We start from the raw sequence: 27275 nt of genomic DNA, 5'->3' as shown, positions 1-27275 counted from the left end.
TTTTTTGTTTTAATGACTGGAAACGAAAGAAGAACTCGTCAGAAGTCGGAGACGTTCGCGAGGACAAGCGGAAAAAATAAGGGTGGAAACGTGTGCCTCTTCTTTTATCTGCCTCGCGTATACACACATACGCTCGCGCGCGCGCACGTATACTCTTTGCAACGAAATGAGATGAAACGAGGAATTACTTTCGACGGGGATCCTATCGATTTTCCTCGCACCGATTCCTTTCATCCTCGCGTTCTTTTTTCTTTCTTTCTTTCTTTCTTTCCTTTGTTTCTTCGTTTGATTTCTCGACTGGGAAATATCTTTCTGACTGTGTTGAAGCGGATGTATTTGGAACAGGTGATTGCTTTCGTTGTCATTATCACGGGCGAGATGTTTAATGAACATGTTCACCAATTTGCCAACACGAGATTTATAAGTCAATGTAAGTTTTATAAGCTTTTCTCGAATAAATATAATGAACGAAGATATGTGTTCACGTACGCAAGGCTTGGAATAAAATAACATATTAATTAATTAAAATTGGACACACTAACATACTAATTAATGAAAATTGAATGTGACGTTATTTGGGATAATAATGAAAATTGGTAATTTGAAACAGTGAAGTGTATTTTGAGGATAACTTTAATCTACTGAGACATTCAAATAGATCACTTCCAAATAATTTCTCATTTTTTGTTAATTCGAATAATCTGAGATTACCTGTTACAATAGTAGCAAGCAAGAACACAGGAATTATTCGAATAAAATAAGAAATGATCATCTTAGTCAAGCGAATGATCTCTCTCTCCCTTTCGTCAATTACAACAATTTCTCATCTCATTTCGTATCTTGTATTTCGTAGTTTTCGCGTGAAACTTCCCCTATTCTGTTCCAAATAAAACGAGCGAACGGCTCGCATTTCTCTTTTTTTTTTTTTTTTATTTCCCCTTTTCCCCAACCTGGGAAGAATACTCGATCGAGGAAAGGAACGTGTTCCACTCAGTCATTCGTCCATTCCGTACACGGAATATTTGTTTCGGTCTCTCGCCGGCCGGCATTAACTTCTCGAAAATTAAAAATAAATACACGTCCATCACGAGCCAACGATATTCAACGATGAAATCTACGACTGACCTTTTCCTCTGGCTACCCCCTTTCGCCGACACTTGTCCATCTTCGCGTTATATTCCGCGGAATTCAATTTCATCCCTCGCGGGACTCGACTCCCTGTCAGATAAACGCAATCAAATTCCACTGAAAAAATATTACTGGCCGGATATAGATTTCGAACGGATTAATCCGAGCGTTTTCGGGCGACGGTCTAAAGTACACACGCGAGGCATGGTTAACAGAAGGGAGAATTAAATCGTTCGTCTGATTAAGACAAAGGTGCACGAATACCTTGGAATACCGGGGCTGTAATGGTGTGTTTAACGAATGCTCGTTTACCTCGCCATTTCGATTGGACCCGCGCTCGTGTTCGTATCGTATCGTTACAGTTAAACCAATGGCGGTGCGGTAAATTTAAATTTAAATCAAGCGAAATAGAACGCTAATTATTAGATTTCTGAGTAACGTAAGTACCACGAGCAAAGCAAGTAATTGGCACGACTAATTCCAATTTAAATTGGCGGAATTTATTTATGCCAAATTTACACACGAATATTTCATTTTGAATGCTATTCGTACAATGAAACTTCAGAGTCAATTCGCTTTCGGCAAATTTAAATATAATTTTAGTCAGATTTCAGTTTGAATCTGTTCGTTTAAATACGAATATATATATCAAAATATATATAAATGTAAGTATAATTAAGTACGATTTAAATTCAGTAGATGTAAATTATTGGATACAAATTTGGCAGAATAAATTCAAATTCAAGCATTTATCACGCAGAACAGAAAGATCGGACAAACTGAACGAAATTTAAAAAAGCGAACGACATTAACTATCATTTAGAAAAACAGCAATAAAGGTAAAATTAATTAATTACCATCATCGTTAGGGTCGTTTCTGTGTCTTAATTTTCATTAATTGTTCGATAAACAATCGTATTGATATGCACGTGCGTTTCTGGGAAGCTGAGTGTCAAACTTTGAAACTCGGTGGTCAATCGACGCGAATTTTTCCGCTCTGCCGTTCCCACAGAACACAATGAAATATCGTTTCGCGGGTATTTTCACGAAAGCAACGCGATAAACTGCCGTTACGAAATTACCAATCAGCCGTGTTCGAATAAATCGGGCTGCCAGCCACTGTTCTGCGTGCACGGTTGAAAAATTATGGATCGCCGCGGCAATTTCGCAAAAATAGGAAACCAAAAAATAGTCAAGTAACGATATTTGACGAGTAAATCGTTGAGCAACAGTTACAGAATTACACAGTCATTGAATGGAAACGGTGTTCGATGGAATACTCGAGCCATGCTGCGCGTTAAATTCCGTCGAGCGAACAAAGTATTTTCGGCAAGGCAACGCGATAAACCACCGCCACAAAATTACCAATCAGCTCTGGGCGAATGAAACTGCGCGGCCTCTCGCGCACGAAAATTACGGATCGCCCGGGACGCTCGTGAAAGAAGAAAATCGGTCAGAAGAATGGCGGCCGTCCATTCTTCGCGGGGATTATTTTCCCGAGAGAGAATCGATCTCTCCTCTCTTTCTCTTTTCAACCGTCCATAATCCATCGGAGCACGCCGCGATGCGCGGCGCAAGGAGGAAAATCTCCTTTAACGAAATACGCGAAGATCCCTCGGACGTGACGCTTCGTAAATGTTTCCGAGCGATTCACCTTCGTGAATTTTGGTATTCGTCACCTATCGTGACGAAATTAACGTTAATCACAGCTGTGATACGTACGAGTTAATCACTAGAATTCTGTTAAATTTTAATTATGACTCCGTGTATATTAAGTGTGCCTCGTTGTACTTACAAGTTTCCAACAGTTCGCAGTTATTAGAAATAATGTTTATCGTCGTACGAATCTTCGTGCAATTTCATACGTTTATAGACTGAGGATGTAGAAAATAAAAGGAAAACTTTCTATCAATCGTTAGATCTTATGATGAATACTATGTTTCAGACACTATGTTTACTATCTTTATTATTACTTATTTTGGAAATTAATTTTTAAAATCTTAATTAAAGATTAAGTATTAATTAAAGAAACAGAATCGAGGCGACGGCTCATTAAATTGTATAATAAATGCAGAATAATTTGTGAAATGTATGTAGGGTTAATATTGGGTCAAGAAGAACGCGACAAGAGTGGTTTAAGAAATATAAAATTATAGATTTTTAAGAAATATAAAATTATAGATTTTTATATGAATGATACCTCTGAATAGCTTCGGGCGATTGAAGCCATTGAATGCAAAAGTTTTTGTACTATTTAGTCTTTATTAAAGCGAACATCTACGAGGAAACCTGCAAGATCTAGACTCTTGTTGACGAAGTGATCATATTCTTAATAAAAGTTTTAATAAAAACCATAATAAGAAGCTATCGTTCTTTTTTTTTTTTTAACTTAAAAGAACTTTCCAACTTTTGAAAATAATGCTAATCAAATACTTCGACTCGTCAGACTCGATGCATTTTACTTTTCCCTTTTTAATCGAAATTTTTCACGTAAATGGGAAGCCGTCTGTTCCCGTTAATGCAGCCTTTTGAGAACTTTTATTAATGACACGAGAATCTTTTACTTCGTAAGATTGAAGTTCCAAGTTTCATAAAAAATTCACCGATATTTGATGATCATCCCCATCTTGATACATAATCCATCTTTACTAGTACGCTATGCTTTAATCTTTAATCTGTCAAAGGTCAACGTTACGTTAACATTTACAATTCTGTCAGGCCTTTTATTATATTATCGAATCCTATTCCTTCAACATCGTAGCTACGAAAGAGAAAATTCCAAAGGTTCGCCGAATATTTTTCGTTCTATTATTCTCCAAACTAGGTTTCGAAATTTCACAAAGTCTTCTAAAGAAATCGAAGCGTTACGATAAACTGTTGCCCGATGGGTTGAATGGACGGCGAATAAATAACGTCGAGCAGCACTTTCAGTCGCTACAAACCCCGAATAATTTTACACGTTTGTAAAATCGACCATTTGCCGCCGAATGCCATATTGATTCTAAAATCAATGGAATAAAAAAACAAGCGAATAAAACAGAAAAAAAGAAATCATTTTCATCAACCACTCTCTTCCACCCCATTGAACCCGCCTCCCGGTGCTTTTGACAACCTCGTATTCGAACAAACACGCGCGCGACGTTACAAATCACAGCGTTACGAAATAATACGAAACTCACGAGTGTCCCGGCGGAATCCGAGGGAATCCAAAGGGATAGTCACGTACTCGTGGAATATTCTAGCGCGTCGTTCCGAGGCAAGTTTCGTGTGCCATTAGGACAGGCCAAGATTCTTGCATGATGGTGTACGGCAAGCGGGACGATCGGTAGCTCGTCCCAAACGAGGTGTATAACCAAACCGACACCCTCGATTCCAGCACGAAGTAGTTTAACGAGAACCAACCTCCGTTTAATTAATCCGAGAAATTGGATTAACGACACCGCCGGCGCGGCCACTTTAGCCGATGCCGGTCCGGGGGAACACGATGGCGGGAACAGCTCGGCCGGTTATCGGGGAAAGATAATAAAAATCCTTCCTTTATCGGACGACGAGGAAAGTTGCCCTCGTGACGGCGACCGGCCACTTTCGGGAAACTTTCTCTCTAGAGCCACGCGTGCGACGTGACCAATCGTGTGTGTGTGTGTGTATATACACACGCAAGTATGGCTCGTAAATGTAACAAGTTTTATCTTTCTTTCGTGAGAGAATGTGAAGAGACTGGGGGAAAATATGAATGTTCAAGATGGAGTATATTACGTTGACGATGATGCCATTTTTCCAAATGTAACAACGTATGTGTTACAGTCGTCGGTTTTTCTTTTTTTTAATGGCAACATTCTTTTTTTTTTTTTTATATATGTATCGAGTTTTCTTGTTTGTATTATTATTGAAGAGGAACTGGAAATAATATAATGGAAAAATAACTAATTTTGATTTTATACAGCAAGAAAAGTTCCATTAAAATAGAGTATATCACAACATTCTGCAATTATTTTTTTTTTAATGGGAATGTTTTTTATATCGAATTGTCTTGTAATCATACGTTATAAAATAATTTGAAAGTAATATGATGGAAAAATAACTAGTTTAAATTATATTTCAATTTTGACTTTGTACTACAAGAGAAGTTCCACAAAAAATAAAGTATAATAACGTATGTACATTTTCTAGTTGCATTATTTTTATATATGTACATCAAGTTTTCTTGTTATAGCATAATATGATGGAAAAATAGCTAGTTTAAATGATATTTTAATCTTGAGTTTATAATACAAGAGATGAGAAAATAAAAGGTAGGATATAATAACGTATGCGTTTTGTATTATTTTTTTAAAAATGGGAATATTCGTCTTTCGTATACACTGAGTTCAAAAGATAGATTGTAGTTTCAATTTTGCGGATAAAAAATAAAAATTGAAATATTTCTTAAATTCATCAATTTTTCACCATATTAAAATATTCTTTTGCATAGAATGACGAGAGGATTTAATGCATGTAAAAAAAGAAACAAAGATTTCCAATTGAAAAAATAATACAATATGTAAAATATACATGCATTATTAAAACTTGGATAAAAAATACGATCGTGAATATATAATCCATACCGGATCATTCATTTTCTTCCTCCAACACATTTCTCTCCCATTTCAACAGCAAAATAATATTGCTTGTTACTGTCGCCCGAATTATTCTGCATACTACCAATTATAAATCTAAGTTTAAGCCTTCGAGCGTTTAATCCGTGCTAGAGTATTTTACAGATAATCCGACATACTTGAAATAATTAATTCCTTCGTTGGACATTAAAAAAGAACAATGTATTGCAATATATTGAATTTTTAATTCGTTACACATTACGCTTCCCTTAGTGTTGCTCGATATACTCTCAGATTTTTCGATGATTTTTCAAAGGAACTCAAATTAATCGAAATTTTTCGCCACCATCTCGAGAAATCAAATTCCACGTATAAATTAAAATTCCATCAATTTGATCAAATAAAAATTCCACGTATAGAGAAAAAAAAAAAGTCAAAAAGCAACGTACTTCGAGCTCGTCGACAAACCGGAAAAAAAAAGGAGAAAGAAAGTCTCCGGACAATTATCGCAAATTACTTTTTGTTACAAGATTATCACAAAGTACCGCGGATGATCGACAGGTTCAATGAGGTAGGAAATTTCCCCGCGAATTACATCTTCCCGTTAAGTGACTTTTAACGCTCAAAGCCACGCTTTTAATATCCTCTTTGTCCCTTTTGGCGGATTTGATGCCCGCAGCCACACGGCTGTGTATCGAACTAACCCCCGTGGCCGATCGTCTGCGCCGGTGGTCAGCGCCAGACGCTGAGCTGGCTGGATTTTTCCCCTTTACCGCCGTGCTGTTGCGTGTACGCGTTTCCAGAAAGGAAGTGAAAAAAAAAAAAGAAAAAAGAAAAAATGTAGGCCGCCATATTTCCGGCAACTCCATCCGCTGCCATTCATCAACCGTCGCGTTGCGGATGTATATTTCAGAAAACAATCGAGATACCAGTGCCCAACGAGACTACGCGTCTTTCTGTTCTTTGATTACTTACCAGTGTTGTCCGGCGTTGAAGAAACGACACTTGGCTGCCACTGATTTCGGTTCAGATGCATGCGGATCTTGGTTACTGGCTTGGCATGACTCACTATTTCCGACGTCTGAAATGAAGTTTCAACGAAATTTGATTAGAAATTTTGCTAATTGTTAATTACGTGTGTAGATTGATCGCGTGAAGATTGATGTAATTATTAACGATTATATAGTAATTCACCATTAATAATATTAGTAATAATTATATAATATATATCGTAGGATAATAATAATGGTAATAGTAATATTATTAATACTTCGAGTGTTTAAAATTATGAAAATTGTAGACGTTTAATACTGAGCGAGGACCATTTTCTAAACATGTGTGTATCTATTTTTGATATATTTGTTCAATATATAATAGAGTATCTATTTGGTTGTTTCAACCAGCTCAGATTATCTGTACGATACTCTGGAACAAAGGGTTATTAACCATAACTATAACCGATAACTATTATACAATCGAAATAAAGTTTCTGTCATTACCAGACTGCGAATTTATGCATCCATTTGTGCAAAATTCACAGCTGCAAATGTCCATAGAATTCGTACAATATACTAAGATGCAAAGTTCTATTAATCAGTTATATAGTTGTAATCTCTATCTAATTCCCTACCAAGTCACGTATAATATCGTATCAATATTTCGGAAGATCGTCCAGGTTAAATCATCGTTTATAAAACGAAATTTTAACTCGGAAAGCAGGAGCACGTCTCGAATGCTTTTTCGTTACGATTCCCTCCCTTACTTCTTTTCAAAATTCGTACAGCGTAACACGGCGAAAATGTGATTCTTCGTTGTCTATATTGAAGAACGCCTTTCGTGTGCAAGACAACTTGAGTCAACGGCGTCTGATGGCACAATGACTCGTGGTCTCGTCTTTCGATAATTACGCGACACGACACCAAAACAAACACCTGTGTCGTACTTACTTCTTGTCGAAACTCGTACAGCATAACACGGCGAAAGTATAATTCCTCGTTGTTTATATTGAAGAATTTCTTTCGTGTGCAAAACAATACGAGTCAACAACGTCCGATGACTCGTGGTCTTATCCTTCGATAATTACGAACTTTCTCAATCGTCCAATATCTAAATTACAACGCTCGTAACGTTTGATAAAAATTTGCGTAGAAATCCGCAATTGTAGGTAATGAATCGAAATGAATTTCCCTCGTTAACGAAAAAAGATTTTCACTTTCCATCGCGACCTGAGACTATTTTAACCCTTTGAGAAACCCCTCTGAAATTTCTCATTTTGACCGTTTAGATTTCGCTGCTACGTGACACCTCTGTGCGAAACGCAGCGATTGTTTCTCGGGCCTTCTCCATCGAACGAGGAACGTTAAACGTCACGCCGGGAAAAATGTCCGTACGTTCGTAATATAAATAAAGCGGGTGGATATCGGAACGCGAAGGAACGCCGGCATCTTATTGGCAATAACCTCGTGACGCGGACGTATTTCCAAGCGTATTTAGAGGGTCGAACACCGACCAGGCTGAAGAAGAAGAAGAGGACAAGGAGGAGGAGGAGGAGAAGGAAGGAGCAAACCCCCGGGGCCCGGGAGTCACAAACACGCGTTACAATACCGTGATTTCCGGGGACGAAACCTACTTCCAGTTTAACACGATTGCACAAAATCAATTACCACGAGCTCCCCATAATATACGAGCAAAGTTCCCAGGCCAAAAGTGTTCTCCCGCCCGGCATCTCTCCGCCAAACTTGTCTCTCATCCCCCTCTCTACCCGGCAATTCTACCCTGCCCTCGCCCTCGCCCTCGCCCTCCGAGCCCCGCTATTCACCCGTTTAACTCACGAAATTATAGCGGTTCAGCTGCGAATTCGGGCCGCGTTCAAGCCCGCCACGAAACAACCCTGGAAATGGCTGTCGCGTAAATGTGCACGAATAATCTGTAACTCCAGCCGGGTCGTCTCTGCGNTGTGTGTGTGTGTGTGTGTGTGTGTGTGTGTGTGTGTGTGTGTGTGTGTGTGTGTGTGTGTGTGTGTGTGTGTGTGTGTCTTTCATCCCTCTCTGTTTCTCCCCTCCCCCCATTCCCCGCCACCCTGTGCTCGTCTGTCGTTATCGTTCAACGCCACAGTCGCCGTTCCACGTACGCGAACAGGTCTCTTTATCAGGCGGCCGATTGCACGTGAAAGCAGCGGGCAAAGTCGCTCACAGCCGTTGCCCGTTTGAAAAACCTTCAGACCGGTTTCGCGTGTTTCCTTTCCACGGGTTTCTTCCCTCTTCAATTTTCAACGTTGCTCCTCCTGTCTCTTTGCCTGTTAAATTCAGGCGCGTGCTCGATGGGAGATTAGAGGCTGATTGATTCGGGGCGGGGGTTGCGTTTGAGGATGGGAGAAAGGGGGAGCTAAGAAGTTGGAAAGAGGAACACTCACGATCTGTCTGGTCTTGCGTTGTTTACGCTATTTTGTCGTGTGAAGTTTTAGCCTGATAATTAATAGCGAAGATGATACTGAAGGACGTTGCAATATGTGCCTTTTGGCTCAGAGGATCCTCGAACGTTGGATGATTTTTATTTATTTATAGCTTGACGAAGCTTGTTCTTGTTGTCAGCATATTTAGTGATAATCATCTATTTTGTCTTACAATAGACGAAAATTTTGTACTACAATGTTCATGTAATTTTACATTTTTATGAAGGAAATGGAACTCAGAAAATTGTTTTTACATGATAAATACACATAATAAAAAGTATTGTACTTTAAATGCGGCACACATACGTACATACATATTTGTACGACTAACTCTTCCATAAATGTACAAAAATCAGCAATCTAATTATAATTCAATTTAAGATATGTGCAAGAAAGTTGAAGATGTACATCTATTAGTATAAACTAAAGTATCATATATTACATTAATTAGCAATTAGTAATTGTTAATATGAATGATATTATTACGCGTTACATTACATTGTTATTACGAGTTATTGATACTGAAGCTGGTTAAAATAATTTCATTAAAAACTCAGCCGTTTCATCTGCGACAATTTTACGCACCATCAGGGTGAAATTATTAACGCAAACTCTGTGGAACACCTCGTGATGGTGGCTAGATTCGAATAAGAACGAAGATAAATATCCGTGTAAAGATGAAAAATAGAATTTTCACGAGTGAATGGAAAACTCGTGCAAAGGGAGTGTATGAGAGTCGTAGGGATGAAATTATTCATTTGCCTCGTGCCTGTCCAATCCTACGCGAAAAAATGAGATCCGCGGCGTTTTAATTTGATAAAGACAACAATCCGGCAACGTTTGAAAAAGAGAAGGGAAGAAAAAGTGGAATTTTCAGCAGATGGACGAAAGAAAGAAACGAAACTGAATTCTAATTCCGTAATGGAGATTCAGGGCTACGTGTTTTTATTTCTGCCATGAATTTTAAATTAGTTCGAGACGTGGAGACGAGGGAACGTTATATTATGGGCTTGGCCGAGCGAATTTCCCGGATATATATAAACGAGATAACAAACAAAGTTTACGGCGAAACGTTGAATTACAATTGTTCTCGGTTTTCGAGAAATACCGGCGGATTTTTGTCACTCACTTGATCTCTCGCGTGAAAAAGCTTACTCTAATGCAGATCTTGCGATAAATCAGTACAGAGGAGAGTTACGTATCTGTGCATAGTAACATTCGTGATTTAATACGATCATAAATTAAAGCATTAAGTAGTTAAATCAGAATTGAACCCAAAACAGCGTTGTACGTGTTCTTCAGTTGTGTTTAATTAATCAATTTTGTCCCGGTATTAATTGTTTATTATTTAATCTTTGAGTTTATTATTATTATAAAATACGAGATGAAATAAAGGAAAAAAAATAGCGCGATCAACGACAATCTTAATATATGTAAATACGTAAATGCATTAAGAGTATTTATTTATTATTGTTATTATTAATTCATTAATCATTTTCTCTTAATATTAGATACATATTCTAAGACAATGATTTTTAAACACAGTCTAAACATTGATACTCTGTATAACGAAACATGACAGTATTATAATAGATCAATTCTACATTTCTAGCAACAATATTTGAAATGAATGAAACACATGAAAATAACATAGAAAAATATTTCAGAGCCTAATATAAATACTTTCAGCATTTCTCACATGAAATTTTTATTAAATTGCTGTTTTTAAATACTATTGTGAAAGAACATTTCACCCAACTCTGATATCTTATTTCAAAAGAAATCAAATCTTTCGTCAGTCGATCGTCGATTATTACGCAAATTTATATTTTTACGAGCGTAATTGCGTCCTTGCGCACATTACGCGCGCCTTGTGCATTTTTGCATTTTTTAATTTTGCGCGAACGGAGTCCGCAAAATTTCGCGTTTAAATCTAAAATTTAAACCGCGATTATTTTCAAAGAATATTGTCGAATCTAGTTTCTCATTTTCCTACTTTTCTACTGATCGCCGGAATAGAACAGAAACAGTCTGCGCGAACAGCTAGATTTCCGTTGATTATCTGTTTTATGGTCGGCACTGCGGTTAGTTTCGCCAAAACACTTCCTAATGACCAGTTCACTACTGCGGACGTTTCCGGGGATATCCTTCCTGTTTCAACTACTTTCGCGGACAATGTCCATTCCAGATCGATGGAAATAATCTGTCATCCGAGTTTCTATCGGAATCTGTTCCAGACGATCGACCACCTCTTCACCCGAGTACCTTCCACGAACTATGGCTGCTCCTGTGTGTCCGCTACCAGTCACTTTCCCCCAAATATCGTTCCCAGACAACTATCGTCGACGTTTCTACTCGCGCACCCTTTTCTAGCTTGACTACTATCGTGGAACAACGTCCACACGGCTGGGAAACAATCCGTCACTCCTCCGGTTTTTCTTCGGCAATAATTTTCTGGTACGTGCACCCAGTGAAATCGGAGTTGAAAGAATTGTCCACTTGTTTGGCGGAACAGCGAAACAGAGTTTCGAGAACAATGATTTTGGAAAGTAAGAAAAAGAGGAAAGACAGTGACAGTGAAAATTGGCGATTGAATTAGGACCACTTAGGGCCGAAGTTTTTAATAAAATAGAGACGTCTGAAGCTGAAATTTAATTACAAGTTTTAGTAACTGTTGAAGTTTACGTGTCTTGAAACGGATTAGAAGTGTATCTTTTCGTAGACTAAGAATAAGATATTTGCAATGTTTTTAAATTTAACGCAGAAAAGGAGGACTGAGATGACAAAGTGGAAGGAACGTACGAATAAAGGACAGAATTGAACGTTAAAAATTGTAAATGGTCTTAATTCAATGGTCCGAAAAGACGTTAAGAAGGGAATATTTCAGTGGTACGAGAAAGCAGTTCAAGGAAGTCAACTATATAATGTAAGAATAAGATTCCAGAAATAAGGGAAAGAAGCGAAGCAAAGCTACGACGAGAAGGAGGAATTTAAAAAAAAAAAAAAACCTACAAGGACATCAAAAGAAGGAGCTCGACAGCAGTAGGTAAATCAAACACACCGGAAAGAAAAGAGAGAGTTCCACGAGTGAGAAAGTGGCACAAGGACGAAGAGAGCCAGGGAGAATCTCAAATTCACCTCGCCCGAGTTGTGTAATTATCGACAGGATCAACCGTCCAATTAGCAAGGTGTACCAGAAACCTTTAAAACGAGCAGCTAAACAGATAGTTGAGGGCCAGAGGAAAATACAAGCAAATCTTATCGCGGCTTTTCGTGACCATCCACTTGCCGAAGGATCCCAGAATGGACGACAACCGAGTGAGTGTTGGGAGCGATAAAATCTAGCAACGTCCAAATTTTCCGACGCGTGTCACGGGGCGCAAAGTTACGAGGTTCGAAAAGAGGGATGAAAAGATACGCTCGGTCACGTCTCGTGGTTTTACCCTTCTTGCAACGTGATTGCATTCATAGCGCGAATGAAAAAATAAAAACTGACAATTCAGGTACTGAAGGCACGACTTATATCGAAGATTTTAAAATTGTCAGTGGATAATCAATTGGTATATAAATTCTTTTCTGCTACGAATTGCCGCTGTTTCTTTCAAAATCTAAATTTCCAATTTAATAAGGATTTTTTCTGGAATTGAACAATTCCAATATTGTAATAAAATATCTTCTAAACTGTTGGTTTTTCGATGTAAATTATTTATTTCTTTTTTTTTTTTTACAGAGCTGAATCTGTCTTAAAAATTGTCCAACTCCATTTAAAAAAGGCAAACTGGTAAATATGTTAACTATACCTGCCTCGAAATGATTAAGTATTGTCGAAAACATTTTCCCATGTAACTATACAAATATTTCAAAAATACTGTCTCACCTTGTATTTAGAAAATCAGAAAGCGAAGAAACAGAACATTTTTAAAGCAAATAAATTTCCAATTCATTTCGATTACTAATTACTTTATATTCTACGAATAAACTTCGATATTTAGAAATTTAAGCCAGAATTTCGATTTTCGTCCATTCTATTTTTCGACCATCAAAAATCAGTCAATCAAATAAATCAGCAAACACAATAATAGAAGAGTTTTGAAGCAAATAAATTTTCAGTTCATTTCAGTCACTACAAATGAACTCCTGATATTCGAAAATTTATGCCAGAATTTCGATTTTCGACCGGCTTATCACGAGCCACCTATATTTGATAAAGCGACGCGTTCGCTTACTATCATACGTGCAAAGTAAGTATATATTTTTCAACGATAAGTAAAACTCTCGTCAATTTCCAGGGTCTGACCTGCCCGCGAAGTTTCCCATGTGTTGCCGCCGCTGACCCTGTTCGACTTTTACCTCGGGACTTCCTTCTGACCCTCCCCTGCTTACTTCCCGGCCTTGCATTCGCCGCTCCATCGCATCGGTCTGTCGCCACTTACCCTAACTTCTACTTCCTCTTTTCTTCTTTCCGTTTTTTTTCTTTTTTTCTTCTTTCTTTCTTTTCTTTTTTTTTTTTTTTTTNTTTTTGTTTCCTCTCGCTGCCTTTCGCCTGCGTTCGAAACTCGAACGAGGTCGTACGAGGCCGTATTTTAATACGAGCTGAAACGTGTCTGGCAGATGTAAACGGATGGCGGACGTGCGCTGCAAGAACAACGCTTATAAAAACGAATTTCTAAACAGAAATTGTATATTTGTCGAGCTTTCAGCTACGATGGGAACAAATAGCAGGATGGTTAGATAGGTCTGTTTGAGTTAGCTGGATGCCCGAGTTAACGATTTGCACTTGGAAACAGACTGTTTAACTCGTTATTAGTGGCCGTGATCAACACACGTGTAATTGTGTACATGTACTCAGTCACAGTGGTATTTATACCAATTCAGATCTTTTTGCGACACGTGTTTCGACAATATTCGTACCAATGAAAATAGTAATTAACATTATCTGACTTCTCTGTTTGCTTAAACACTGTAAGTAAAAATATTTATTAAAATAAATGTTGGTTGATACGGTATTGTATTGTATGTTTTAACAAAGATTCGAACACACGACGTGTACATAGTGTGTCTCAAACAAAATTTAAATAATATCGTGAGATAACAATTTGATTATAATAACTTGTATTACCTTGCAAAAATTTTAGATTAACATTGAAACTAAATCTAATTGAGAATTCTGAAATTAAGCAATGTGACATCCAATGATATCAGTTAAAAATGAAGTAAGCTTTTGTATTCTACCCCAATTAGGGGGATGGAGTATTCCTGTAACTCACTGTGCGTACATTAACAGAGATTACAATTATTGTCATTATCAAAAGAAAAATTCGATTAATATTTCAATAATTACATTCGTGGTCACTGATGTAAATTCACGTCATTTCGAATTCAGTTTCTGATTGTCGTTGATGCGAATTAATCTTCCTCTGTTACACGTTGCAATCTTAATCATCACGTTAAACGGGTTTCGAACGTATTGAAAATGAATTGTCGGACAAGAAATTAAATCGAGATAATTTAGTAATCTTTATTGAGTGAGAAAGCTGCTAACGAGTTGATATCCTCAGTTGCAACAATGAAATAATGTACACGCGATATTGAGATATGATAATTACAATTGAGAGTATTAATGCATTTGCAATCAATATTTCCCCATTTTGTAAAATAAAGATTACAATTTTACTTGCAGAAATAAAGTAATACGCACTTAGTGTTGAATCACGATAATTACAGAAGCTGCTCTATTTTACTTTATAATTTCTTTCATCACTTCTCATAAATTCTTATATTTGTTATTGTAAATTCTTAGAATTTATAACAGAGCTACATTGTATGTACAGTAGAGTTATTTTCTTATTTCCGACATTTCATTTTTCTTGCTCGAATTGAGGCAGACAGTATTTTCGCAGTATTTTGAAGTCGAGAACTAATGGTGTCTCGTTATACGCAACAAGTTTGATTACACTGTGCAAACTTTAAGATTGAATTTTAATATGTTGAAGCGTAGGTGACTCGAATAACCCTACTTTGCTGCATGATTAATGCGTCTGATGGAAAATTGCACCCTTAACGCGGCAATAAAACGAGACGAGACGAGGAATTTAAAAGAGACGACTTAGAATACAATTATTACTTGGAGAAGCTGGCAACGTACAAGAAATTTCATTAAATGTGTTATTCCTCGCGTATTTCGCCAATTCTTTTTTCCAGAGAAGTTTTTATCATTTTCAGAATAATGGCTGTCTTCGAGTGGATATTACTCACTCGAGTCTTTAGAATATATTCAGTCTATCGTGCAATTAAGAGAATTTCTGTATGTAAAAGTCAAGTAATAAACGCAGTGTCCCATTTATGCAGCGAATAAAATTGAGGATCGAGGATTAAACATTTTTAATATAGAGAAATCTTGCTGAAATTGGAATCTTTGCGATATTAAAACAGAATATTCGTCTTTAAGCTGCAAAATACGTAAATATTAATAACGTTCAAAAAGAAACTTATAGTTCTATATTTCATAGCCTCGAGACTCTCTTGTAAAAATGAGAATACTGAAAGATTTATACGATTACATGACGTTCAAGTGAATTTTTAATTCTAGTTAGTTTGATCTAGTTAGGTCGGCTTAATTGATAAATGGAAATAAATTTAGCGATAAATTCAGAGTAGATTGCGAATGGTTGTGAAAGAGTACATTTTGATGTATAATTACTATTGTGGACCAAAAATCTCTTCCTTCTAAAATAAATCTGTAATTTGTTTATTATTTTTTTTATTAACTTGCGAAAACTCTAACGGTCAGCATTTGAAAGAAATAATTTTTAAAACACACGAAATGAAAAAAATTATGTACGAACTTAAATTTAATTTAATAACTTAAACTAATTTAACTTAAAAATTAATAAAATTAGTTTTCTTCTTATATTTTGATATTTTATTAAAAAAAAAAATAGGTAGGAAGAAACTTTTGGTCCGTCCTATATTTTGCATATTACATGTGTTTTACATATGTAACATGTATACGATAGTTGATGACTAATTACTACTTTATAATTATAAGATGACGGATTTATTATATAAATGTTTAAATATTGACAAAAATTACATGGAATTTCAAATATAATGATTCTACAATAATAATATGTTCTGTTATGAGTTGAAGCGAGCTGAATGAACCCCAGGTAATTCAAACACCAGTTAACAATTTTTCCTAACGAATTTTTCCCTATATCTTGTATTTTTTATTCCCCACACACTCGTGCTCGGTAAACAGATTGAACCTTCTAAGTGCAACGCAACAACGTACGGCGCGAAAAACCTGTTTTAAAATGCATGGAAATAGAGAGATCCTTCCGAAATTAACAATACGATTGTTTTTAATAGACTTCTGATTGCGACGTAACTAGTTTGAAAATTAAATGAGAGGAAATTCCGAGTGTTTCCAATTAAGATATCCGACTTACCATTAATTTCCAGTTTCGTTTTCACGCGCGCTGATTAAAACGAGCTTCGAGAAACCGATCGCCTGGTATTTTCCAAAAATCAAAAATCCAAAGCGTAAAATTTAACTTTCCATCAAAGTGCAATAAATAACGCAATATTAATATGACATTAATTGAATATATTTATTTGTTTGCTAGAACTGAGACGTAAAATAATGTTGTACGTTTGTAAAAAGAAATGAATAAATACAAATATATATTTATGTATTTATACATATTAATTAATTAATTTAATGATTTAATAAGCAATTGAGATCAGTTTAATTTTTTTAACCAAACTGTAGCTTTCTTTTTTGTCAAGTATTGATGCATCTTTGCATCCTCTTAAAAAAAAAAAAAGGAAAATATTTCAAGTCGAAAGTTAACTAATTTAGAAACTATGAATCTTATCCCCAACATTTACGCATGACAAATGTTTCGGTTAGTCGAAATGTGTCGTCCTTTATATTTCTTTAGCTGAAATCCACGAAATCTTTTTACGTATTCCACGGCAGCGGCGCTATCACCGTCAGCGGACAAAGTTCATCCGATAAATCTGAATTTTTATTCAGCAGCTCGTGAAACGCCCTTTATCTTCCGTCAGCTTCTCCCTTAATTTGTAACAAAAAAAAGAAAGAGAGAGATAAAAGGAGGGGCGCATCAGACCAGCTCGCCGAGTTTTCAAGGGTTTCCCCAAACTTTTTTTAACCTCCGCCTTAATTTCAACCTTTTAAATCCCAGACATATATATATAAATATATTTGAGGTTTCATTACACCTTATAAAATCTACGCAGAATGACTATATATATATATAGTCATTCTGCGTAGATTTTATAAGGTGTAATGAAACCTCAGATATAATTCTTTTGGAATTTAATTTCGCAGTTATCAACTAAACTTGGATATAGTACAAATCTACAGTTGCTCACAAAGGTATTTGAATATTTATAGGAACTTTTTATAAATAATTAAGATTGTAACGTACAAAATCTCTTAGTAAATATTTCAATTTTTTGAAATTGTTTTAAGTATAACTTCAAGAACAGATTTCCTTTCTTTCATTTGTTTTGCATACGTATAATATTGCTTTTAATCGTCTTGCTTTTATTTTATTTGATTACCATTTCAGGATTTAGGCGTTTCAGAGACTTCAATATTAGCTTCAACTGAAATGATGTATTTTTCGATTCATTGTCAGCTCGACATTCAAGAGATATTTTTACAAAACCTACGCGCCGAATTTGTACATACTTCCAAAAAACCAATGAAGATACATTTATGGCACACCCGATCAACATGTTCATAAAAAAAACAAAGTTCAAACTGGCATTGCAATTACAAGTCACGAAACTTGTTACACAAATGAATTAATACATTGAACAAATTCATTTCGTTTCAAACTTTGCGAGTATATGCAGACCTCTCTGCTCAACTGTGTACATGTAGCTACATAATATACAAGCATATATCTGTATACAGAAACTTCAATCACCGGAGAAAAATTTCTGCGCGACCTTTTTAACGAGACTGCTCGCCGGTCGTGGTCCTACCACGATAAAAATTATTAAATCAGAAACTCCAGCCCTCGACCGGTCGACGTTCGGTCAAAGAAATTACGTAATAATGTAAAAAAAGAGGAAAAAAAGGAAGAAAATCCTTTTCAGGAAGGCTGTTTGCCCGCTCGCGAAAAAAAACTTGCGAGCTCTCATTAAACAATATTAACGTGCAAGAACCAGCGACGCTCTATATCCTATAGCTGAGTCTTCTCCTCTCTTTGTCCAACTAATGTTCGCGCTACTTAGCCGCTTATCCTTTATTTACGCAGAACGACGAGATTACCCGGCGGAATTTCACTGGGATCGCCCGGAGCTTCGTATCGAACGAACGATAGAGGGTAGAAACACCGGTTGATCTCGAGAATATGAAACTTTCATGTTTCACGTTGGCAAAACGAACGAGAACGGCGAGTTGTGTTTCTAACGCGATATCATCGTTGATTTAAAAACGAACGAGCAGGATAGAGAAAGAAAAAGCTTACGAGCGACTGGCCACGAGAGAGAAAAAGATTACAAGATAATAGCAAGGAGGATCGTTCTTACGATTTCACGGAATTTGTTGCTGAGAAAGATTCGCTTCGGCAAAGCCATCTTGGATAACCAATTTATTAAAAAACCATCGAAACATAAATTTATTAAAAAGCATCGGGGATATAAAAATTTCTATTGCATTCGTTTGAAATAAATTTGGCGATGTTAATTAAATTTGCGAACGTGAGAGATCTCGATGTGGTTCTTTTATATCTCTGGATGCTCGTGTTTGAACGAAAACGTTTTGCCAGGGGTAGTATAATTGATACTAACTACTTATTTAACAACGTTTTTGTGTTTCTCTTCGAAATTTGTAATTATTTCTTACAGAATTTTTTCTCAAACCTTGCCAAACTGCGTGAACTTAGCTACATTTTCCCGTTAGGCATAATCTTTTCGGTCGATACTAAAACTTACTTTTTATAAATAGAACTTTGCAATTAAGAAAACTTATTACAATTAATCGACGGATATTTATGAATTTTAAAAAATTTAAAATTCCAAAAATCCATGAATGATAAATGCTGATCGACGTTGATCAGTAAAGACGCGAATAAAAGGAAACTCAAGAGGCAAACGACGCGAAGTATTCTATAATTTCGTAAAATGAAATTATATTTAACGACGTTGTTAACATTGGTAAACAAAAAGCACAGTGTACAAATAACTATGTATGAAATATTCAAAACAGAGCGCCAAACGTAAAACAAATTTCTGTTAATTCAATTACCTTCGCAAAGCTACAAAAACATTCTGCAGCCTGATCATTGCTAACAATATGCAAATCTAATTACCGTCGTACAAGTATAAAATTGTACAAACATGCGCGATCTTCTGCACAACGCAAATGACATTTCCGTTTCTCTGATTATCTCTCGTAAAGATACAAAAAATTGTAAATTCCGTCCGGCGATTGCTAATCGATGTTAAACAATATCGACAATGTTGCCAAGCAATAAGCAACCGAAATTTTCAAACGTTTCGTGAAACGTTTTGCCAACGTGAACGTTTCTACAAACGTTCGAGCAAAGGAAGCAAAACAAAAAAAGAAAAAAAAAAAAAAGAAAGAAAGAAAAAGGGGAGAAAGAGAGAAAAGGGACACGAGCGACTGGCCACGAGAGGACAAGTTCGACAATAACAAGGGAAACCATTTACTCGGTCGCCAGCCGTCGTTTTGCAGAATTTGTCACTGAGACAGATTTACTTCAGCGGCGCGCTTTGTTTCTCGTTAGCATTGTGCCCATGGTAACGATGATTCTTCTACTTGAACAGTCCGAAAAGAACTCTCTATACCGTGGAAAAGCGGATGGTACCCAGCGCTCGCCAAATTTACTCGACCGTGAATCGCGATTTAGCCTGTTCGATCTCCAGCCCCGTGTGATCATTTGTTCCCTTTTTCTCCGTGGGACGGAACTTTCCTCTCTCTCCCCTCTTTGATCAGTAAACTTTTCCTACGCAGTAAACGAGACGGTTTGCGACCCGGATAAGAAACCGAGGCGCTCCACGCCGAATAAGTCCGACGATAATAAAATGCGTTTCCGCCTCGGCCGAGATATAATTAACTGGCGGGCGCGTCAAACGTTGTAAAACAACGTTTATTTAAAAAAAACGCGCGAGCGAAGCAATTTGCGCGTCGTTCTGCGAGCCGAGATGGTAAAACAAACTTCGTCATCCGCGTTAACGCAACGTTGGTCTTCGTCAACGCGGTGATACTGAAATTTCTTTACTTCGCGCAGAGAATTCCTCTTTCCGCGATGTTACTTCATCGTAGAGGAGGATATAAAAAGAAAGGGGACACGAGTTTAATTTGTCCTCTATTTACTTTTAAATTTTTTAACGAGTACCTGTGACAGAATGCTGGCAATATTGTTGCGTATTTAAACGTAAATGTTGCTACGTTTTGTTTAAAATATTTATAATATACCGTCGTGTGCTTCGTGTGGTTTTTTGTTGAAATCACAATTCATTTTCACTATTTCTTATTCATTGTTCGGAAGTGTTAGAATATTTTTAAGAATAGTGATGATTAAAAACGTTACGTTCTACATGGGAATTACATACAGAAAGATGGGTAGGATTAATGAATCTAAAAGAAACCAATGGAACTTATAATTAAATTTCGTTCAAACCTTTCAATTTCACTAAGAACATGTAAATTCAATATTTCGTGTGAGTTCCTAATCCAATGGTTGTACAATAATTCAAAAGTTGTATAATCAATTCGACGATTGTACAATAATTTATATTAGAATAATACAATAATTTAAGTCTTCTGTAATCAATATTCTAATTTCTATATGTTTCATACGTTACGTGTATTTTTGCGTCCTCCATTCCCACAATTGCACGATCAAAATCCACACTTGATCGTGAACACAAACGCTACCCAATGTTAACTCACTCTGTTGGCTTTGAATAAAGAGCAGCTGATCGTGCGAAGGAGGACTATGAAAACGTGATTTCGGAGCGAATACGTTGCATACACCGCAGTGGCAAAATGGCAAAATAAAAGTGGCAGGAAGCGAGTAACACTGCGACAATCGGGGTAACGCTCGTAGAACACGGCGTTCTAACAGTAGCGAAACGAGTCTGACTATAGACGGCCCGTTACTACTTGCGCCGTCTGTCTTCCCGCGTCTTACGTTTAAGCCTGGCTTACTGCATCTCACCGGTGCTTTTAATGTACGCATTGTTTGCCAGATTGCTTACCTTGTTGAAAACACAGCAATCCCATTTATAATTCTCGAATTGCGTTTTTCTTTCCTCTGAGTAAAAGGTTGAAGTTTTGCCTTTTAATAAAAGAGAAAGAGGGAGAGAGAGAGAGAGAGAGAGAATTTGAAAAAAATAACAAAGTAATTCTTCAGCAAAGGTTTTCTTGCGAAAAATGTATTGCTTTGTTGGAAACGTTAAATACCGATAGTTGTCGGATCTTGTACAGTGAATGGAAATAAAAAATTGAAAAATTATTATTCATATTATTTTCGTGTGCTAGAAGAAAAATAAAATTACTGAAAATTGACATATTCTTTATTTCCTTCGTATTCAGTTTTCATTTCAACTTTGTAAATCTCCCTATAGTGAGAGTTTTAATTATTTCACAATATGTACAGATATTAAAAAAAGAACTAGAGCCACTTTAAATGTTATAATTCCACTCCATAATAAAATTATAATAAAAACAAATTCTGATGAATATCATAAAATTTCGACACCAAAATAAAAAAATTTTAGCACAGATGTCACAATTAATTTCTTTTTTCTTTTATCTAGGTTGTTCGTAAGTCTTACATAAGTCTTACACATTACATTCGACGAAATTTCATCGATTAGTTGGCAATTTCAGTTTCATCAGGAACGTCGGCAAAACGCGAAATAAATATTCGTATCAATTAATACGGTTAACCAACAGTTTGACTAAGAACTATCGTCAATACACCAAATTTTTTTTATTAAATTTTATATTGGAAAGGATCGATCGATGAGAAAGTTGATTCCTTTACATAGTATTTCGAAACACGATGAAAAGTTGTTTAATAGTTAGCTGCGGACGTTTACATGACTCTGCAAATTTCAAATATTTGAACAGAAACATGGATTTTAAACATTTCATGCTATACTAATTTATTTGTTAATTAAAGTTATATAGACCTTTGAAAAGTGAGAGATATTCTTCACATTTATTCACTGGAAAATAATTGAGGAAAAGGATTACTAAATTCATTATGCCGTGCAATTATCACAGATGTATTAACTTTCATCCAGAGAATACTGAATTTATTCAGCCGCGTTCGTATATATAAAAATATATATATGGCATAATATATTTATAATATCAAATGTATAATACATATATTTTTATTAGTTTCATTAAAATAATATAATTGTACAAACTTGTATAATATTTTAGACTTTCGACTTATTTATGCAACTTCTTTTACACAAGACAATGTTTCAAAAATGTTTTAATTTTAACTAATTAACTAAAAAAATTAATTTTAACTAAAAACAATTAATCCACATCCCTGAAATTTGGCAGACGTGTTCAAATTTTTGTAATTTGCTGCATATACACAACTAAAATGATTAAGGCACTTGCTCATTTGTGATGATTGTATTTTAATTACGTGATATCATAATCATTCTTCATAATCATTACGGCGTGTAATGTAATATATTATAATCCTATTAAATTAATCTCTGAAGCTCAGTATACAGTAATAAAACTATTGACATTTGTAATAATGGGATTGTTTCCCACTTCAACAGGATTGTTTCATTACTTCACAAACTATTTACCTTTGATCCTTAATTTTTATCTTTAACTTTCTCTCGCCGTTAACTCTTTAATTAGTCAGTTACAAATCAAATTAAGAAAAATACTCTAAAAAGACTTTTGATATTAATGCAAACAATAATATTTTAAGTGTATCATATAAAAGTGATACGATTCAAAAAGATGTGTTATTTAAAAGGAAATAAAAACTATTTTTGTGAGAAATATAATTGAATATCAGCCCGTTCAATCAAAGGAAAAACGAAATTCAAGAAATAGTACACTTTTCACTTTATCAAGGCGCGCTCATTCACGATGATAGAATGAAACTCATAACAGAATGCATTTATAGAATATAGCATAGTGTCGCGTGAATCAGGAAGAGCGACATAATTGCTCTCTGCCGACTAAATTATGAAGATAAATGAATTAGATTTTCATAATTGTTCGAGTGTGCGTCTCTGCGTCATTCTCACGAGTGACAACTCGAAAATCGCGTTTTTCGATCTACATCATTTTTCTCGTAACTACAGAAGGTATTATCTTTTATGTACGTATATATTGTACGCGTTACGTAAAATATTTTGAAATTACTAACTTTATACGTTTCGAGCTCTCTAATACATCTGTCTTGTTATATTTATTAACGTATGATTTTACACATGCGTACGGAAGATACAAAATATTTACTGCAAGCATAGTTAGTTATAAATTAGCGTGAGGAATCATTTTAAGCGTATTTTGTAACGAATATTTAGATTTATCAACATAATTCACTGCTTACATATTCACTGCTTGCATATCTTGTTGCTTTTATTTATTTCCAGATCTGTTTGAAATTAAAGACTTTATTTATTTAAACTTTGCCGTATCATTTGTTCCGAATTAATCACAATTAATATGCAATAATGTACAAAATATACTATTCAATGTAAAATACTTGTCACTAATACTTATTAGATGAAATAAATTTCTATTATATTATATTAACAATATAAAATTGCATAAAAATTTGTAGAACAAAGTGTTTAAATATCTTTATCAACAACTGCATATAATAATAATTAAGCATTATTCTAAGTAACTGAGAAATTTTCATTATTTTTTATAAAAATAAAAAACTATTCTTTCGACGAATTCCTTTTACATTTTTTTTCTTTTCTATAAAAAAAAGTGAAGAATTTTTTTTCAACTATCTTGTACCTATAGATTAAAAACAGATATCATCTAGGTGTCGTTATCAAAAAAAAAAAATTCGTCAAAAAGAGAACAACTATTTCAATAAATAAAATAACGTTTCTCTATATTTCTTCGTAACAGAAACAACAAAAATTTTTTTTGTTTGCTCGATACATCGTTGTTACGTATTTTTTAACAAAAAAGAAAAAAAGAGGTTTAGATTTATAGCCCGGCGATCCCTATAAAAACTTGTCGTGTAAAAGAGCTACCACGACAAGTTCACCAAAAGTGTTTCAACTATTTATGAACGATTGTACGTAGATACTTGATTTCGATTCGAAGCGACGATGCGCGAAGTTATCTTTGCTATTACAGCAGCCGATATCGCGAAACAATGTACCGTGCCGGCCAATAAATACTGCGATTAAATTACTCTATCGTTGACACGAAGGATCACGCTAATGGTAGCCAGTGTCCACGATAAAACGCAATTATCGGCCGTGATCGGCAGAAACAGTATTCAAATTATTTTCGCGAATTAACGCCTCTGACGAGATGAGGAGAATCAAAGCGAGAGGGCCGAGCTGTTCTCAAATTATTCGCTGGTTACTCGTTTTCTCCATTATCGATAAACAATCGGGAATCAGTTGTTTCATCGCGCGAAAACAGTCTCTTTAATGGAACGGGTTAATTACCACGGTCCCACGGTTCCGCTTGGATTATGAGCGACGAGAATTCTATAAAACCATCCCTCGAAAACCACCGAAACGAATCTGCACTGAAAAAAAGTCGAGAGACGTGGAAAAAAGTTATCCGGAATCTGTTGCGAACGATTTGAACGAGCTCTGCGAGATGGAAACAGTAGAAATACATGCGCAGGATGAGTTCAATGGTTTGGTTTTCAAACATTGTCAATGGGTATTCTGTGGGTAAAAACTTTACAAATGGCTCGTTACAAAGCTGAAAAATCGAAAATTGAAAGTTGAAAGTTGTAAAATATGAAGCTTGAAGGACAATTGGTGGTGGTTTATAATCAAATTATTTCACGAAAACGTTGTCTAATTATTTCGTTCAGTGTCTAACTTATTCTTTTGAATCGCTTGTAATTATAAATGAGAATGAAACTGAAACGAAGGAAATTCTTGTATAGGAAAATTATATGTATCTTACACGAATAGATATTGTCAACATTATGTATCTTCTCTCATCTTATGTATTATATTTAAACTGAGAAAAAGAGTATTGACATACATGTGATATATGTCTGTCTCACATTTTTGTTAGATCTTTTTTTATTAAAGCACTCATAGATGTTACGTGACACTTTAGTTTCACTTTTATTTGTCAAATAAAATTTGAACACTAAATTTTTGGACATTCTGGACAAATAGTCGATACGAATAGTCACAAATCGTTGAAACAATTCATATTGAAAAAAGGGTAGTATCATTCGAAATCTACTAATAAAATGTAGAGGATATCTAGAAAGTTAATGTTTAAATTTTGCCAGTGTGTTCTATGTACAACAGAATTAACACTTACTTGTCACATTTCATACTTCTCATACATCTCTCTTCGAGCATTTAGTTCATGTCACGAACAATCTGAAAAATAAAAATTCAAAGATTCATATTGAATAAACACATTTAATTTTCTAGATTTCTAGATTCTTTTCTATATGACACTTAATTGCCACGTGCATATTAAAAATTAAATCTCTCGATATAAAATAATCAAGAGAAACGATCGCCGAAACAAACCGCCGAACGAATCTACGAATGAATTTCGAAAATAGATAAAGACAAAGAATGAAAATGCGGGAAAAATCCTCTACTAACGATTTGGTCACTGTCGTGAAAAAGAAACATTCGCGTTGAACTTTACAGAGAAAACTAAAAAGAGAAAAAGAAAGAATTGGAAAAAATATGTCATTAAAACAACATATATATATATATATATATATATATATATATATATATATATATATATATATCGCAGAGAAGTGGTATTCGAACGCGACATGAAAACATTCACGTAAACGTAAAGTCCAGAGACGTTTCTCGTTCCTTTGGTCGACTTGTTTCGATGGTTCGTTCAACTGACGAGCGTAATCCCCGCGGATGAACCGTGAAGAGGCAAAAAAGGTGCACAGGGAGGAATACGTGGAGCCTTTGTCTCTATGAGAGAACAAATGTGCCATAAAGGAGAGGTGCCTACAGGCCGTGCAAATAGTATTGGCAGCCAGGGCAAGCCAATATTGGCACCGGCGCCGCGAGTAGAAACGAATCGAAGATGCGTAGCTCCGTCGAGCAATTTCCAAGTCGCCGCGAAAATCTTGCCAATGGTGAAACAACCATTTTTAGTCTCGGAGAGCATAGTAGACTGAATCAATGGGAACTACCGTCGAAAATAACGTTTGATTTATTGTCTGTATCGAACTAGTTGTTTAATTTAGTTAGATTCACATGGGAAGATTCGGAATTTTTAAACTGAACTTTCTTACGCAGGCACGATGTTATTCTGATACTAAATATTATAATATAATATAATATTATAATATTATACTAAATAATATTATAATATAATATAATATTATAATATAATACTAAATACTAATTTTCTTAGCAATAAATCAATTTAAAACTGTAAAAATTGTTATTGAGCTAATTACTGTTGTTCATATAATTTAAATCTATGAAAATGATCAAGAAGTGATCTAAATCATCAGCATCAGACATCATGTATTTAACTGTTGATCATTCCTGCAGTAATACATTTAAATATATGTCATTAGAAATATTTAGATGTTTCTCGAAAATTTTGACAGTCACAGTTTAACTGTTACGAGACGGATTTTTCTCCCAAAGTAGGCCTAGAAATGTAACATACAATTTCTGGATATTTTATACAAATTCGTATCTCTGAGAGTATAATTTAACAGAAGCTTAGTATAAAATTTGCATTGAAAACCCTACATTGTATAAATATTCTACATTTTTTCATATCATACGCATTCCATGCAATTTTGCATCATTAAATTTTTCACAATATCACAAACATTTGCATTCTCAAAATTATCATTACTGTCTAC

The 27275-nt window shown here is 35.3% G+C and overlaps 1 long non-coding RNA gene across 1 annotated transcript in view; it reads right to left on the bottom strand.

The window, feature by feature from the left end:
- LOC122530943 overlaps positions 1 to 25788 on the bottom strand; it is a 60151-nt gene extending 34363 nt beyond the window's left edge. The window contains exons 1-2 of the long non-coding RNA XR_006307147.1: positions 25727 to 25788; positions 6699 to 6804 (exon numbers count right to left, since the gene is read on the bottom strand). This is a non-coding gene — a long non-coding RNA (uncharacterized LOC122530943). The remainder of the gene's footprint in view (positions 1 to 6698; positions 6805 to 25726) is intronic.
- Between the last annotated feature and the right edge of the window lie 1487 nt (positions 25789 to 27275).

The sequence above is a fragment of the Frieseomelitta varia genome, unplaced genomic scaffold (genome assembly GCF_011392965.1).
Source record: "Frieseomelitta varia isolate USP_RPSP 00005682 unplaced genomic scaffold, Fvar_1.2 scaffold_366, whole genome shotgun sequence".
NCBI lineage: Eukaryota > Metazoa > Arthropoda > Insecta > Hymenoptera > Apidae > Frieseomelitta > Frieseomelitta varia.
This window is presented reverse-complemented; position numbering and strand designations above follow the sequence as displayed.